Source organism: Macaca mulatta, chromosome 18 (assembly GCF_049350105.2).
Source record: "Macaca mulatta isolate MMU2019108-1 chromosome 18, T2T-MMU8v2.0, whole genome shotgun sequence".
NCBI classification, from domain to species: domain Eukaryota; kingdom Metazoa; phylum Chordata; class Mammalia; order Primates; family Cercopithecidae; genus Macaca; species Macaca mulatta.
In genome coordinates this window covers 58610656-58628754 of record NC_133423.1, presented here as the reverse complement: position 1 = coordinate 58628754, position 18099 = coordinate 58610656, and the positions used below count along the sequence as shown (strand labels likewise).

At 35.8% G+C, this 18099-nt stretch overlaps 1 protein-coding gene across 2 annotated transcripts in view; it reads right to left on the bottom strand.

The window, feature by feature from the left end:
• Positions 1 to 18099, bottom strand: part of NOL4 (nucleolar protein 4) — a 389081-nt gene that overhangs the window by 9172 nt on the left and 361810 nt on the right.

Here is an 18099-nt window from a genome sequence, read left to right as displayed (position 1 = left end):
AGCCAAATCATATTCTGATCCTGCCTCCTCACCAATCTCACATCCTTTTTAAACATTTCAAAACCAATCATGCCTCCCTGACAGTCTCCCTAAAACTTAACTCATTCCAGCATTAACCCAAAAGTCCAAGTGCAAAGTCTCATCTGAGTCAAGGCAGTGCCCTTCTGTCTAGGAGTTTGTGCAAGTTAGTGATTGTGGTTTTTGCCATTACTTTTAATTACTTTTGTACCAACATAATAGTTACTTCCAAGATACAGTGGGGACACAGGCACTGGATAAATGCTTTCATTCCAAATGGGAGAAACTGGCCAAAACAAAAAGGCCACAGGTCCCATACAAGTCTGAAACCCAGTGGGGCAGTCATTAAATCTTAAAGCTCTGAAATGATCTCCTTTGACTCATGTCTCACATCCGGGGCATGCTGATGCACAGGATGGTCTCTCACGACCTTAGGCAGCTCCCTCATGGGCTGGCATTGAGTGACTGAGGCTTTTTCAGATACATGGTGCAATTTTTCAGTGGATCTACCATTCTGGGGTCTGGAGGATGGTGGCCCTCTTCTCGGCAGTGCCCCAGTGGGGACTCCATGTGGGGACTTCAATCCCACATTTCCCTTCCACACAGCCCTAGCAGAGGTTCTCCATGAGGGCTCCATCCCTGCAGCAGACTTCTGCCTGACCATCCAGGTGTTTCCATAAAGCCTCCAAAATCTAGACAGAGGTTCCCAAGCCTCAATTCTTGACTTCTGTACACCAGCAGGTGCATCAACATGTGGAAGTCACAAAGGCTTGGGGATTGCATCCTCTGAAGCAATGACTGAACCTTTACCTTAGCCCCTTTTAGTCACAGCTGGAGCTGGAGTGGCTGGGATGCAGGGCACCAAGTCCTGAGGCTGCAAGCACCAGCAGGGTCCTGGGCTTGGCCCAGGAAACCATTTATTCCTCCTAGACCTTCAGGCCTGTGATGGGAGCAACTGCTGCCAAGATCTCTGACATGCCCTGGAGACATTTTCCCCATTGTATTGGTATTGACATTCTGCTCCTCATCACTTATGCAAATTTCTGTAGGTGGCTTGAATTTCTCCCCAGAAATGGGTTTTTTCTTTTCTATCTCATTGTGAGACTGCAAAATGTTCTAACCTTTATGCTCTGTTTCTCTTTGAAACATAAGTTCTAATTTCAGATCATCTCTCTCAAGTCAAAGTTCCACAGATCTAGGGCAGTGACAAATTGTCACCAACATAGCAAGAGTGACCTTTGCTCCAGTTCCCAAGAAGTACCTCATCTCCACCTGAGACCACCTCAACCTGGACTTCATTGTCCACATTATTATCAGCACTTTGGTCAAAACCACTCAACAAGTCTCCAGGAATTTCCAAACTCTCCCACATCTCCCTGTTTTCCTCTGAGCCCTCCAAATTGTTCCAACCTCTGCCCCTTAACCAGTTCCAATGTTGCTTTCACATTTTCAGGTTATCTATATAGCAGTTCCGCATTGTCTGTGGTGCCAATTTTCTATATTAGTCTATTCTCACACGCTATAAAGAAATACTCTGAGACTGGGTAATTTATAAAGGAAAGAGGTTTAACTGACTCACAATTCTGCATGCCTGGGGAAACCTCAGGAAACTTACAATCACAGCAGAAGTGGAAGCTAACACATCTTATATGGTGGCAAGTGAGAGAGAGTGCATGAAGGAGGAACTGTGAAACACTAATAAAACCATCAGATCTCATGAGAACTCACTCACCTTCATGAGAACAGCATGAGGGAAACCATTCCCATGATTTAATCACCTACCAACATGTCCCTCCCTCTACATGTAGTGATTATGGGGATTACAATTTGAGAAGAGATTTGGGTGGGGAAACAGAGCCAAACCATATCAATAGTACCTAGACAATGGTTACCTTCTGATGAACAGTTACTCTCATTATTAGTTAATAAATATTTAATTCCCCCAAGCTTTTGTATTAAAGTCAATTACAGTGGTTTCTCAATATCCTTGGGGACTTGGGTCCAGGATACCAAAATCCAGGATACTCAAATCCTTTATATTAAATGATGCAGTATTTAGATATAACCTATGTGCATCTTCTGGTATGTTTAAAATCACCTCTTGATTACTTATAATACTGAATATATGCAAATGCTATATAAATATTTGTTATATTGTATGTTTTCATTTGTATTATTTTTATGTTTACTTTTGATTTTTTTCCAATATTTTTTTTTTAATTTATTTATTATTATTATACTTTAAGTTGTAGGGTACATGTGCATAACGTGCAGGTTTGTTACATATGTATACTTGTGCCTTGTTGGTGTGCTGCACCCATTAACTCGTCATTTACATCAGGTATAACTCCCAATGCAATCCCTCCCCTCTCCCCCCTCCCCATGATAGGCCCCGGTGTGTGATGTTCCCCTTCCTGAGTCCGAGTGATCTCATTGTTCAGTTCCCACCTATGAGTGAGAACATGCGGTGTTTGGTTTTCTGTTCTTATGATAGTTTGCTAAGAACGATGGTTTCCAGCTGCATCCATGTCCCTACAAAGGACACAAACTCATCCTTTTTTATGGCTGCATAGTATTCCATGGTGTATATGTGCCACATTTTCTTAATCCAATCTGTCACTGATGGACATTTGGGTTGATTCCAAGTCTTTGCTATTGTGAATAGTGCCGCAATAAACATACGTGTGCATGTGTCTTTATAGCAGCATAATTTATAATCCTTTGGGTATATACCCAGTAATGGGATGGCTGGGTCATATGGTACATCTAGTTCTAGATCCTTGAGGAATCGCCATACTGTTTTCCATAATGGTTGAACTAGTTTACAATCCCACCAACAGTGTAAAAGTGTTCCTATTTCTCCACATCCTCTCCAGCACCTGTTTTTTCCTGACTTTTTAATGATCGCCATTCTAACTGGTGTGAGATGGTATCTCATTGTGGTTTTGATTTGCATTTCTCTGATGGCCAGTGATGATGAGCATTTTTTCATGTGTCTGTTGGCTGTATGAATGTCTTCTTTTGAGAAATGTCTGTTCATATCCTTTGCCCACTTTTTGATGGGGTTGTTTGTTTTTTTCTTGTAAATTTGTTTGAGTTCTTTGTAGGTTCTGGATATTAGCCCTTTGTCAGATGAGTAGATTGCAAAAATTTTCTCCCATTCTGTAGGTTGCCTGTTCACTCTGATGGTAGTTTCTTTTGCTGTGCAGAAGCTCTTTAGTTTAATGAGATCCCATTTGTCAATTTTGGCTTTTGCTGCTGTTGCTTTTGGTGTTTTAGACATGAAGTCTTTGCCCATGCCTATGTCCTGAATGGTACTACCTAGGTTTTCCTCTAGGATTTTTATGGTATTAGGTCTAACATTTAAGTCTCTAATCCATCTTGAATTAATTTTCGTATAAGGAGTAAGGAAAGGATCCAGTTTCAGCTTTCTACCGAGTCTCTTTTCCAATATTTTTTATCTGCAGTTGGTTCAATCTGGAGATATGGAGCCCACTGACACAGAGAGACAGCTGTAATGTCATATACCCTCATATAAAAATTCTTTCAATACTTCTGCAAGATTGTATTTTATCTGGGTCACTGCTATCAAAAAAGAACTACATTTTATTTATGCATCCACCTGAGAATTTGTCCTTTAACAAATGGTGGATAACAACAGAAGCAAATATGAGATGTAAGTATAAGGTCTTGGAACTCTCCATCTTCAGATAACTTACCCTTTGATTAGAGAAAAGATTGATACTACAGTTTAGTGGTAACTATTTGTCTCTTCTGTAGTCTATGTCAAACCGAAGTCATTTTTAAACCAGTTAGGTCTAACTGTAACCCTAATATGCCTAATATGATTGTACATTCAAATACTTCACTCCTCTTGATGTCATTAAGTTTACACTTCTCTATGTAGTTAACACTGATTAATCAACATTAGGTTACCAATAAATAGTATACTTCTCTACAAAGTAACAAGTTGCTAAGATACATATTGTACACATACTTAAGAAAATACAAAAAGCAAGATATGTTTCAGTGTCAAGGCCAAGTAACTGTTTAAGGCATTATTCAAGGGAGAAAAGATAACCTTATAGATTGTACTCCCCCACCAAAATTATAAGACTTCTTTCTAGCAAAGCTAAGGATCAAACATTGACAGCAATTGCAGGTTAAATTAGATCTCCTTCATAATATATTCCTGGACTGATTTGAGGGCAATTTTGACTGTTTACTTAAAAGGTTAATTTTAGTTGAAGACTGTAAATATCAATCTCCCACACATTTAAAAAATTACTGCAAAACTCAAATCTCTTGGATCTGCTTTTTCTAAATTCTAAATTTTTACACCAATTAAAACATTTTAAAATCTTCTTTTCCCACTGTCTTGATCCATTTGTGTTTTATTTCATTTTTCTGATCTAAATTGACCTTGTTTAAAAAAAGAGAGAAAAATTTCTGTTGAACATCTCAGCACTTTTGTTTGTTATCTAAGGGGGTTTTCTACACAGTCAATTTAAAGAGAAGCAGTTATTTGCCACATTGGCCTTTCTAATCTTTCCTCTACTTTCATTTGCTAATTCCCAGTACTCAGCTATGTAAACTGCCTGAGTTTGCCCAGTAAATGACCTTTCTACTCAAGCTTCAAATTCAGTATTTTGTGGAGACCTAACTGATCCTTTGATAAATCACAGGATAACTTAAAGTGAGAATCAGTGTCCCAGCAGTTTTAAAAATTTGTGAAGGGAAAGACTCCTAGCATGCTTCTGTTTCCAGGCAATTTTTGGCTTCTGGGGAAAGATACAAATACTGCAGGAGAGAGAAGAGTTACTTTTTAACTTAAGCTGAACAAACATACTACATAAGGGCATAATGATTTATTATATCATTTGTTTATGTATATATTTACATACATGTATACATTTTCAAATAACAGGAAGCAATCCCTAAAACCAGAAAGAATAAAGCATCAATTTATTATTCTTCAGAGAGCCCATGAGGTCAAAAATATCACAATTGCTTAGACCATTGGGTTCTCCGGCCACTGCTAAAGAGAAGAGAATCTTATGATTTGCGCTCCCCCACCATTCATAATTTAACTTCATTTCTCCTGTTTCAACAAGCTGACAAATAAACTAGAAAAATAGTATTATTTACAGTTTACTTGTAAATACCAGGGGGTTAATCCTTTGCTTAAATTCACATAGCTTGGAAGTTTCTACATTAGGATTTGAACCGAGATTTTCCACTTGCTAATCTTACTATCTGATAGCTGTGTACTGCATAATTTTTTTCTGTATATTAAATGATATTTCATCAATTGGAGATTAAACTTGTGTTCAAGTTCAAACTCATTAGTAAATTTTTACTATTTTCTTGAGTTATCAGTGCTCTAACAAAGCTGGAACATTTAATTTACATCTTTAAAGAGTCTTCAAATATTTCTGGAAATAGATTGAATAAACACAAATGTACAGATAAATTTTACAACTGACAGTAAAAAATTGCAGCCTATTGATTTTCTGTTCCCTTAAAAGTGAAATAAAATAAATTTGTAAAATAATAAAACTGTGTACTATTTCCTCAGGGCACTTTGGAGGTTCTCATCATGTCCCTTGCTTACCACAATACATACTAATCCCTAGAAATTCCTGGGAAGTTAAGACTGTAACATGTCACACACACACACACACACACAATTCCATATATATGATCAGGACTCACTGCAGCCTTGACCTTCAGGACTTGAGTGATCCTCCCACCTCAGCCTCCCGAGTATCTGGGACTACAGGCCACGCTACTACACCTGGGCACCTGGGGTTTTTTTTTTTTTTTTTTCTTTCAGAGATGGGGATTTGCTATGTTGCCCAGGCTGGTCTTGAACATCTGGGCTCAAGCAAGCCACCTGCTTCAGTCTCCCAAAGTGCTAGGATTACAGGTGTGAGCCACTGAGCCCAGCCTGATTCAAATGTTAATCTCATACAGACATACCTCACAGACACATCTAGAAAAATGGTTGGTCATTTGTTGGGCATCTTATAGCCCAGTCAAGTTGACACATAAAATTAACCATCACATTTGTATACTCTATTTAGGAGAATTCCCTTACAATATCCCAAAGGGAAGGTATTCTAAATCACATTCAATATTTTGAGATAATTACTAAGACATGTTCACTATAACATAGATGCCTGTTATAACAATACAATATTTAATAGGAGTTGTGTTTTGTTCTGTATGCTTAATGGTCGTATGAAATATTTTAAATTCCTGTATTTCACACACACACACGCATGTGCATTTATCCCAGAGTGATTAAATTTGGTAGTTTATTCCACTCCTTTAAAAACAGGACAACGAAAATCTATAACAGAAACACTGATGCCCCATGAGGTAAGACACATGAATTAATGAAGAATTAGCTCCTCTGGAATTGAGTTTACTAGTAATTAACAATGAAATTGATAGCTGATAAGGATACTATATTAGTATTGTAAAAATCCAATACAACCCTCAGTTTAGTCATTACTATATTGGAAAATATTATTTTAGTAAAAATTTCTTAAGGTGCTGTGAAATAATTTGTCTCACTGTTTTAAAGTACAACATTAAAAAAATGGTCCTCTTTTTGGCAATTTGCTTCTTCCTATCACTATCAATAATCTTACAAATATGTAGGTACCTATGATATGTCATCTGTATTCACATATTTTAAATCCCTCAAATTTTAAATTTTAAGTAGATAATAATTATAAAAATAATCTTATAGCACATAAGATATTTATATAGAATACTATAAATATAAGTTCATATTTATAAGTTATGTATTTATAGGACAAAGTACACCTGATATGATTTAAGTTTGACCCATTTGTTTTTAAACTTCTCAGAGACTGTTCTGTCTCACTTTTTGTCAAATGAGACTCAGCAAATTTTAATCAACTTACATATTAAGATTAAGTGTTTTATAGACAAGTAATTTTAATATTTGTTGCTTTGGAAGTGGCGATGAAATTGGGGTGGGTAGATCCTGCTACCTCTAGAGTATCCTTTTTGCTCTTAGAGTCTAATAATTTAAGGTAAGGAAGAGAAAAACAGGCTCTAACTTTATAAAAGAATAAATGATGGAAGTCTAGCAAATAGTAGACTATAATTAAGTTGAATCACTAAACTAAACCAAAGGTCAGCAAGCATGGATATTCTGCATATTAAAAAAATCACATTTAATCTACAATCATCCAAAACTACAAACATAAGATTTTTTTTTATGTTATGAAACTGTGACTCATATGAAATATAGAGTATTTACACTGAAATAGCTACTTCTTTTATACTATTAGTCAGTAAGCCATGAAGGTAAAATTACAATTTTAAGGAATAGAAAATTTTAAGAATCTGTACTTAGATGTAGACCACGTGTGTCTGCTTTCTCTTAGTGATTTCTTATCAAATATTTACATTGCTTCGTCAAACAACCAGAGGTTTAAAATAAGGCACAATCATTTTCATGAACCTAGACAGCATATTTTCTTGAATATGATGAAAGGCAGGGTTGATGGATTTCCATTAATGTTAATGCCTGTCTCCTTATTTCTCACCTTTGTTATTCAGTTGCTTAGAAAGCAAATTAGTATTTTATTCAAATTTATTTTTAATTAGCATAAATTGTATGTATTTATCATGAACAACATGAGGTTTGAAGTACACATACATCGTGGAATGGTTAAATCTAGCTAATTAACAAAAACATTACCTCACCTAGTTATAATTTTGTAGTGAGAACATTTTACATCTACTCACTTAGCAGTTTTCAAAAAGGGCATTATATTAAGTGAAATAAACCAGAAACAGAAAGACAGATGCTATATGATCTCATTCATATGTGGAATCCAAAGAATTTGCTCATATAGTGGAGAGTGGAATGGTGGTTGCCAGAGGCTGGGGTGAGTAGGGAATATTGGGGAGATGTTGGCAAAAGAGTGTAAGTTTACAGTTAGATTAGAGGAATAATCTACTTAAATCATAATCTACTGTATGGCATAGTTAATGCTGATATATTATATTCCTGAAAAAAAAAATTAATATTTTACAAGAAACAGAAGAAATCATGGGAGCAGACCATAGTCGGACAGAGTTTTGTATCGAGAATGGCTTTTAAAGGATGTAAACATGGAGAGCTGAGTATATTATAAATGTACAAAAGGTATGTCTGATTTGAAAAAACACAATGAAAATAAACATAGTATGACCTCTTTTACAATTATGGATAAACTGCTCATAAATATGCTTTCAGGAATAAAATGTAAAAGAAATTATTCTTGTAATATTGTCCCAAAGAACACAAAAGACGTAACAACATATATCACCAGAAATAGGCACCAACAACAACAAAAAAATCCTAAATTCAGAAGACTGTACAAGCTACTTTTAGATCCATTCAGAACACACAGAGGATTATATTTCCTAATGGATTTAAATTATAAGAAGTAATTTGTTTCTCTCTGTGTCCATTTAGATATTGGCCAGAATGTTCGTCAATTACAGACTTAATTTTGTAATCAGTTTTAATTCTGAATTTTAGTGAGTAGATCAAATAACAACTCAGGAGGCAAAACTTGCACTGTGTGGACCCACATTTAATGTATCTACTTCCACTAGTTCTAGCAATTGTTCGTGGATGAAAAAAGCGTTTTCAGAAAAAGCATTTTTCAGTGAGTTGAGCCAAATGACATTTAAAAATTAACTTGTGCCTTGAAATCACAAAAGAAGATGTTAGCATAATAATTGTCATCATGCTCAAAGACTGAAGATTTTATGAAGAGGGGAAAACGAAAGCACATTTAGCATGACTACACTATTGGAATGATTCAAGTAGACAGACCCAAGCTCTTTAGTGGAGGTAGGAAATGCTTGGTTCCTATTTCTGGAAGGTCCATCAGTACCCGAGCCCAAGAAAGGGTCATGTGGACAATGGCTAGCTCAATGTCCATATAAAGAGTGAGATTTCTGACTTCCTGAAAAAGCAGAACATTCTGAGTTCCCAGGAGAACCCCTTCCTAAGTGGCAGAGGGCTGGTGAGACCAATGATATTTAACCGGTTTGTTCAGATAGCTCCCCAGAGGATGTGTCAAAGTTCAAAGGAGGCTGTTTAAAGAAAACAACCCAAGTCAACCATAATGAGCCTATGTCACCTGGAAAGACCCTAAACAGTTTACTAGCAGACTCAAGAAGGAAGGTCCCAGGATACTTTTCATTCCTTCCCTTCAGCGAGTAGGCACAATAAAAAATTCCCAAGAGGTTCTTAAGAGTATGTAAAGATCCATTTTACTGTACAGTTAGAGAACAGGCTTTTAGGAAGCTGCTGCCAGAAAAGCCTGATCAATGTTGAACTATAAAACCAATTACAAGTGCTGGATAGTTCAGGGAACACACAGGGTCACTCACCTCCCTTTTCAGAGCCTTTCTTGGAGGCTTTCTGCCCTGCAGTAAACCAGTGAAAGATGTGAGGGCTCAGCCAGATAAACTGAAAGATGCTTAATTATATTTGCAGATAATTTTTCACATAATTTTACTTTCAATTTTTCAGCAAATGATTAACATAATTTTAAATCATTAAAATTTACAAATAAGCATCATCTCTCTGAATCTATGTATCTCTATATATGTGTATAAATAATTCACAATCTCAATCAAATTATAGGTCATTATCATACTATTTGTGAAAAATCTGGAAACAAAGAATGAGCTCAGTGTCAAAAATGTGGTCATATTTAAAATAGCTTGAGTTTAAGCTTGCTTTCCTTAAACATCACACAGTTTCATATTCTGTCACAATTAAATTCTTTTAAAATTTGTTTTGTTTCTAGTTTTTAAGTAATCCCAGCTTATGCCAACGTAGTTTTCAATGCCTACATTATAACTCACATTGGGATTAGTTCTTCTCAGAACCTTAACATGAGTGGATGGTATTTAAAAGCAGGCAGATTGAACTAAAAGCATTACTATTTAAGAATCAGCATTAAGTTTCTATAAGGTTGTTCACTGACCCCATTTATCTCATTGAGGAGTGAATGATATAAGACAAATGATTAAATACAAAGAACCTGATGGAATAAACACAGAAAAGGTATTCTGCAATGACAAAACGACCCAAAGGCCAATACAATAATGTGAATAAGGTGAGAAGAGTTGAGTTTGGAATCAGCCCTGTAAAACTGAAACTTCTGTGATGAATGGGAATGTTTCTCCGTGTTGTTACATCAGTAGCCTCTCACTATTTTGGCTGTTAAAAACTTGAAATGGATCCCGTGGAGGAACTAAATTTTGAATTTTGTTTAATTTTAATTTCAATAGCCACATATGGATAATGGCTATAATGTTAGATGGCACAGGCCTAAATAAAATTATATTTTAAAGAAAGAGAAAACAATCAATATATGGATACAAATTAATAGAGTTTAAAATAGGAAAATAAGTCAGGTCATCAAGGAAACACAGATGGGAGAGCTTGAGCAAGCTGCACACTGGTGGAAAAAAATCCTAAATATAACACATTGTTTCTTTTATAAACAAAGTTTCACTGTGTGCTGCAGAATGTGCTTTGACAACTCACTCAGGTTTCATTGGACCTTCTTGGAGATAAAATAACTGCATAATTCCAATTATGTTTACTTCAGTTAGATCACAGAGTCACTTTTCTTCATAGTATGTTACCACCACGCAGATCTTCCAATTGTGTAAAGGTCATACAAATTCATCATGGGGGATTGCTTAGCTTCCATGAATGACTTTTAGGCTATACTCTATAAAATTATTATCTACAAAGTTCTACATAATAGACTTTATGTGTTTTTCACATAACGGAAACATCCAGCTGGTCTCCAGGAGCAGGATGACAATGGTTCCCTCCCCATACATCTGCACTACATCTTTGCTTATGGTTAGTGAGCCAGAACAAGTTATTGAGAGTGTAAGCTAAAGGAGAAAAGCACACTTTCCTATGACCCTGCTTACTTATGTAAACATGTCTTTCCTGAACTAGGGGTTTAAGCTAAATAGATTTTGAAGCAGAATTTAGGTATTTCAAGATATTTCTCTGAAATGTTTGATATGAAACATTTCCCTTCTTCCAATATTGTGCTCTTCAGGGTATTAGGATAAAAACAGAACAAACTTTAAGAAGACATCCTTAACTCCAAGTGATTATCTCCATGGTCAATTGGATTTAGTCAAGATCCCTTAAGAGGCATAATATTTTACTGAAGCAATTTCTTTCACTCAGTCATTCATGTATCCATTTATTATGTATTGAACACTCATATAAGGCAGTTACCTACTAACACTTGGTGGTAAGACAGTTTTAAAAATGTCACCTTGCCTGCCCTTGTGCATAGTCTATAGTCTAGAAAGGAGCACATAACAGACAGGTTAAATAATATGAGATATGGTTAGAATATCATGGGAACACATTGGAGGAAAAGTTAGCCAGAAAATTAGCAAGGCAAACAGAAAAGGTATCATAGGGAACACAATAGCTGATATGAGGCAGGTGCAAGGGAGGGTATCTCTGCATGAGATAACCCCAGAGACAGGTAATAGTATGCATGGGGATGAAGAATTCATTTTATCAAATCAAATATTAGATTTATCTGAATGTCTAGATCATGATAGAGAACTGGATATAAAATCTGAAATTTAGGGGAAAGATTGGGGTCATTATGCACATTTGGGAGTATTTTCTAGTCAAAATTGTAAGTGCTATGAGTTCTATCTTGGTCATTGTGCAGAACATGAGTATTAAAGGGAAAAGTACAGGATGTTGAGAGAATCCCAGCATGAAGGGGCATGAGTAGAAAAGAAATTCTAGAAAGGTAGCAAGAGAAAAATTATCCGAGAAGCACAATATACCATGAGAATGAATGTATTTCAAGAATTTATGTATTTCAAAATATTTCTCTAAAATGTTTGATATGAAACATTTCCTTTTTTCCAATATTGTGCTCCTTAGGGTATTAAGAGAAAAAGAGAACACACTTTAAGAAGACATCCTTAACTCCTACTGACTATTCCCATACTCATTTGGATATAGTCAAGATCCTCTTGGGTGGACATTTCAACGTTCTAATCAATAGATTCAGATATGCTTAAGAAATCGAGTCAAATAAAGAACAAAAATCCATCTTTTTTTTGGCAATAAGTGAAGTCACTATAAACTTAGACAGACCAGTTTCAGCAAAATGGTGGGGAGAAGTTGGTTATAGTGCAATGAAAAGTATAAGGGAGGTAAGAAGTAAAGGCAGTGAATTAATAAAAATGCTCCTTTGAACATTTCAGATGAAAAAATATGTTTCAGAATGCTGGTTTCTGGCACTATCAACATACACAGTCAGTCACACCACTGTAAACCAGTTCTAGTGTGATGGTGAATCTTATGGCCAAGTTTCCTTAGGCTCATAATTAAAGGACCTGAGCCAAGGAATCATTAAAGCCCAAACCCCAAATATTAATGAAGAGCAAGAAAGCTAATGAATGTAAAGAGCTGGGAAAACTAGAAATTGCTATACAAATGTTAGTGATTATGGTCATTATTACTACAATTTGGTCTTGATAGATTTTGGTCTGTATATCAGCCCAGTTTATAACAGAGTTGAAAAGTCTCCCCCCCATGGAGTTTGTAGAGCGGAAACATCAGTAGTTAACTTATGCATTATGCATATAATTTAGACTCAAGAGATCCAGTGAATAACTGCGGTGAACTACAATTGCCCTCTTTAGACAGCTCAATGTGAACTTCCTGATAGAAAGAAAGCAGTCCAAAGTCCTATGTAAATGGTGTGATAATAACAGGAGGATTGGCTGCTTGCTTGCCTCTCATTTCAGTTGGATAATTTGAATAAATTCTTTATACAGATTGTAACTGCTGTCATTTTGATAATACTCCAACTTGAAAATTTGGATTGTTGGGTACAGCCCCTTGCCAGCTCCAAACAAATGGAGGTTGGCTAATGATGGATTTGAAGGGCACCCTGGCATCATTGGTAGACAGAATATTTCCTTGCTATGAAGTCTCCAATCGGGCAAGATTTCCTATTGCTATTAAATAGGAGTTTATAAAACTCTAAAACTGCTGTAGACCCATAAACTGATGAGTGAACTGGAGACTTCTTTTTTCACACATAGAATCTCCAAGTTCAGTTTAATCAATCTCCTTGCCTCCAATCGTTCTGATTTATCTAAGATTAACCCTTCCCTCCTGCCATCCAAGGTACCTAATTATCTCTGTAGCCTTTTTCCTTTTGACATCATTCTATTTTTTTCTAAAGATTCACTTATTAAGCAAATATTATTGAGCACTTACTATATGTCTGACCTTATTTAGAGGGATATAACAGTGAACAAGATGAAGTTTCTGCTTTCAAGGAATGCATATCTATAATGGGAAATTGTCTTGAAAATATATCTCTCAATTCAATGAGATAGGTATTAAGACGCCTGCAGGGGAATGATCAATCTTCCAAAGAGCGGAAGGATGATGAGGTAGAATAGGAAAGTGTTTAATCAGAGTCCTAAAGGATTTTGACATATAGACAAGAAGAGGAAGAATATATCTCTTTTTGTTTTCTTGATGTCATTGATTCTGCCTTATCCAACTTTGCTTCTCTTAAAGTTACAAAGATTTGAACATGAGAACTCCAAAATATTTAAATCAAATTCAAATGCTGCTAAGGTATCCTCTTTTATTCTTCTCCCTACAAATTTGTCTTGAACATGATATAATCTGCATGGATGGTGTTATTTTAATTACGTTTGTTTTAAAGGTTCTAGAAACATCATTTTTCCCTTCAATCTTTGCACTCCTAATTCTACTGCCAACCTGCATCATACTTCACAACTTCTCCAGTGAGTGACTTGAATTCTGATTATTTTCATCTATTTTATAAATTAAATCATATGTAAGGTTATAATTCTACTTGATCTCTTAGAAGTTACTGCTCCCTTCCACATATTTCAGATCTCTACAAATCCTAAAATCAAGAATTCTCAAACTGAGATTAACTGAGATTAACAAGAATTCTCAAACTGAGCTCCCTTCCATATATTTCAGATCTCTACAAATCCTAAAATCAAGAATTCTCAAACTGAGATTAACTGGAGTTGTCATCCATCAGCTATGATGCTGGCATCTAACATAATGCTAATCTTCAGTTATGTCCTTTTTAGCTCTCAAGATTTATGCATAAGTATGTAGTTTCTTTCTCCAGAGCTCCAAAACTGTTACAGGGAATGACTATTTTGATGTCTCAAAGATGAAGAAATGATAGATATGATAATGCCATTTTAAAAAGTTAGACCATTTGGAATTTCCAGAATTTATGAAGAAAGTACCCAAATAAAGGATATTGTGGGCCCTATCAATTTAGCTGCCTTTCTGTGATTAAAACAAGCAAAAACTAAACAAACAAAAGTCAAAGAGCAGGAGACAATATCATTGTTACAGGTAGTATACATTTTGTGGGTGAAGAATACAAAACTGGTATTTAGAGCTGCTTTATAACAAGGGAAACATCACTTCTCTTGCTACCATTACATTGCTAGACTCCTTTCTCAAATGTACACTAGACAAATCTCTTTGGTTTGAGACTAAAGCTGTTGTTTGCCAAGATTAGTGTTTTGATCTTTGTTGCTGTTATTGCTGTTGCTTATTTAAATTCATCTACACTCAGACCAAAGTCATTGCTAAAAGAAATTCACATCATTTTTAATTTTCTGCATGCCATACTGACTAATCTGTGACTTTTGTTTCATTTGAAGTGAACACAGACAGCCTGAAGTGTTTGATGTTATTGGTTGCTGTGTTCTTAAGATATCATCATATAAGAACCAAAGCAGGAAGGTTGCTTGAGCCCAGGAGTTCAAGACCAGCTTGGGCAGCATAGTGAGATCCTGTCTCAAAAAATAATTTTAAAAAATCAAGTTAAAAATTAGGCAGGTATGGCAGTGAGCACTTGTAGTCCCAGCTACTCAGGAGACTGAGGTGGGAGCATTGCAGTTGCACCCCAGCCTAGGTGACAGAGGGAGACCTTGCCTTAAAAAAAAAAAAAAAAAAAAGAGCCACTGCATGTATTAACTAAACAACTCCAAAATCATTATGCATGACCTTGAGCAAGTCACATAAATTTCCAGCCCTGTTTCTTTCTTTGCGGTCTTTACACAATGAAGTGGTTGCTATCAAATGATTTCTCATGTCCCTTTAGCCTCTGTCATTTTATGATAGGAAAGTTTTGGGGGAGAAACATACAGAAAAAGTAGACCTCAACATAGTACCACAGCATCTATACTCAAACTGTGCATTTATAAAACGTGCTTTTCTAAACACTTATATGGCTGCATACCTGAGATTTATACCAAATTTCCTATGTGGCTTTTAGGCACCACTGAAAAATATAATTGAGGAATGGATACCAATGCTGCGTGATTGTGTGTGTGTGTATGTGTATGTGTGCGCGCGCGCGCGTGCTGTCATACATGCTTCAGAGGATAAATTGAGGATACTGTGAGAGTGTATATCTATACCTCATCTAGACTTGGAGTTTTGGATTTAAAGAAAGAGCATGCAATAAATGAGGAGAGAGTGGCGGAGAAGCAGGTGAAAGAAAACTTCAGGTGGGTAGACCTTGAAGCTGGAAGAGCTGGCTCACATTCTTTCCCTAAGAACAATGAAAGCCCATAGAAAGTTTTAGATGGTGAAGTGATGTGATCAGATTGGCCTTTTTAAAAGAATTATTTTGGTTCCTCTATGGAGAATTGGTTGAAGGTCAGGAAGGACTTAGGGAGCCCTGCTCACTGACAATGCATAACAAAACTTTCTTTGGATTTACTATCAATTATTACCCAGGATATTGGTAGCTGCCCCAAAGTGCTCTCTGTTCTTCTCAAAAAACTCTTTCAAAGTGTTCTCACTTGTGTATTATCCTTTTCCTTATTTGTATACGTTATCTTTCTTACCACTGGTAGCTCTCTGCCTTTAATGACAAAACAATGCTTTCCTCTGGCTTACTAAGTGAAATAAAAGTGCAAAGTGGGTCATGAAATGTTTGTGGTCCTACAGTACCATGTGCTTCGAAAAGTTCCAAGCTTAGGTTAATACTCTACTGTCAATGCCTTAAATTCTTAAGTTTTAAACAAGAGGCTTGATATTTTCATTTTGCATGGAGCCCCCAGAATTATTTAGCTAGATATGAAACATACTTCCAGCATTGTAAACTAAGTGATTTCCTAGAGTATAAACTCAGACTAATAATGCAATTTCTCCCAAAATATAAGCTCACCCAGCCTGATTAAAAATTTTAAATTCAAGTTGGCCGTGGTTTCCAAGCATTTCCAGGAAAAAAAAAGATACATTTTGTGTTTTTTAAAAAACAAACAAACAAAAAAAACATCATCAGTTCCTACTGGTACTACCAATTCAAATACAAGATTACGGAGTTTTTGCTTAAATGTACTGATTTTACATCTGTGTCTACTTTGACCCCTGCTGAAAATGCTAGCTTTCACTGACACCCACATAACTAGCAATTTGCTTTTAACCACAATACATAGACAACAGTCCCCAAATAATAATATGATTACTGAAAAATACTTTAAGGTTTAATCACTGGCTTCAATCTTATGGAGTCAAATTATGATTTTTGGAATCACTTGGACAAGTTCCTCTATGTGAGGCTATGCCAACGACTCATTAAACAATTGAGTTTATTTGCATCATTTTTCTTTTAATTTGAAGAATTTTAAAAAACAGTTTAATAATTACATAAATGTATGTTGTTCCAAAGTTAAATATATAAAACAAAGTGTAAAAACCAAACATATTAGGAATATTCTAGCTTTTATTCCTGCCCCTTATACTGTTCTCTCCCCACTCCCACATCTACATAAACTTTTTAAAAAAAGTTATAGTTTATGCATCGAATTGTATAAATCCTTATTCCATGAATGTTGGCATTCTATAAGTACTTTTCACTACCTGAAGATCACTATATAATAGCATATAAAGGTATTTCCTGGATGGGCATGGTGGCTCACACCTGTAAACCCAGCAGTTTGGGAGGCCAAGGTGGGCAGATCACTTCAGCTCGGAGTTCAAGACCAGCCTGGGCAACATGGTAAAAACTTTGTCTCTGCTAAAAAAAAAATAAAAATACATTAGCCCAGCATGGTGGCAGGCACCTGTAAGTCCCATCTACTCTGCAGGCTGAGATGGGAGGATCACTTGAGCCTGGGAGGCAGAGGTAGCAGTGAGCCAAGGGCATATCACTGCACTCCAGCCTGGGCAACAGAGTAAAACTCTGTCCTAAAAATAGAAAAGATAGTTCCTATTACTATTTATACTCTTTTGTTTGGATGAGCTATAATTTAATCAGTAAGCCATATATTGCTGGGCACTTTTATTGGCAACCATTTTCTTTTGCATTTATAAATAACAGTGCAATAAATAGCCTTGAACATGTCTCTTTCTGTAACTTTGTCAGTGTGTCTTTGAAATAGATTCCTAAGAGAGAGATTGCTGGGTCAAATGGTAAATGTGCATTCAATTTTTTCTATTAATATATACTGTCAGATTCCACTCTAACTTTTTGCATTGAGCAAGGCATGATAGTACCTTTTTAACCACAGTCTTGTTAAAAAAATTCTGTTAAGCATTTGGATTTTTGCTAAACTGATGGGTAGAAACTGCATTTCTCTTATTAGGAGTGACTGGGGTTGAACAACTTTATAAATATTTAAAGAACATTTGCATTGTCTTTCTGTGAATTGTGTGTTTATTTTCTAGCATTTTAATCATATGATTTTGGGTATAGTTTTTCCTTTATTTTTAGAAGACCTTCATATATTGACCTGCTAACTCTTTGTGGTAGAGTTAGCTAATACATTTTCCAGTTATCTTTTTACTTTTTTATGGTGTTTTTTGTCATGCAAAAGGGGTCTGTGTGTGTGTGTGTGTGTGTGTGTGTGTGTGTGTGTCTGTGTGTGTTTGTAATGAAACTTTCCTCCTGGATTTAAAGTATAGTTAGGAAAGTTTTTCTTGCCACT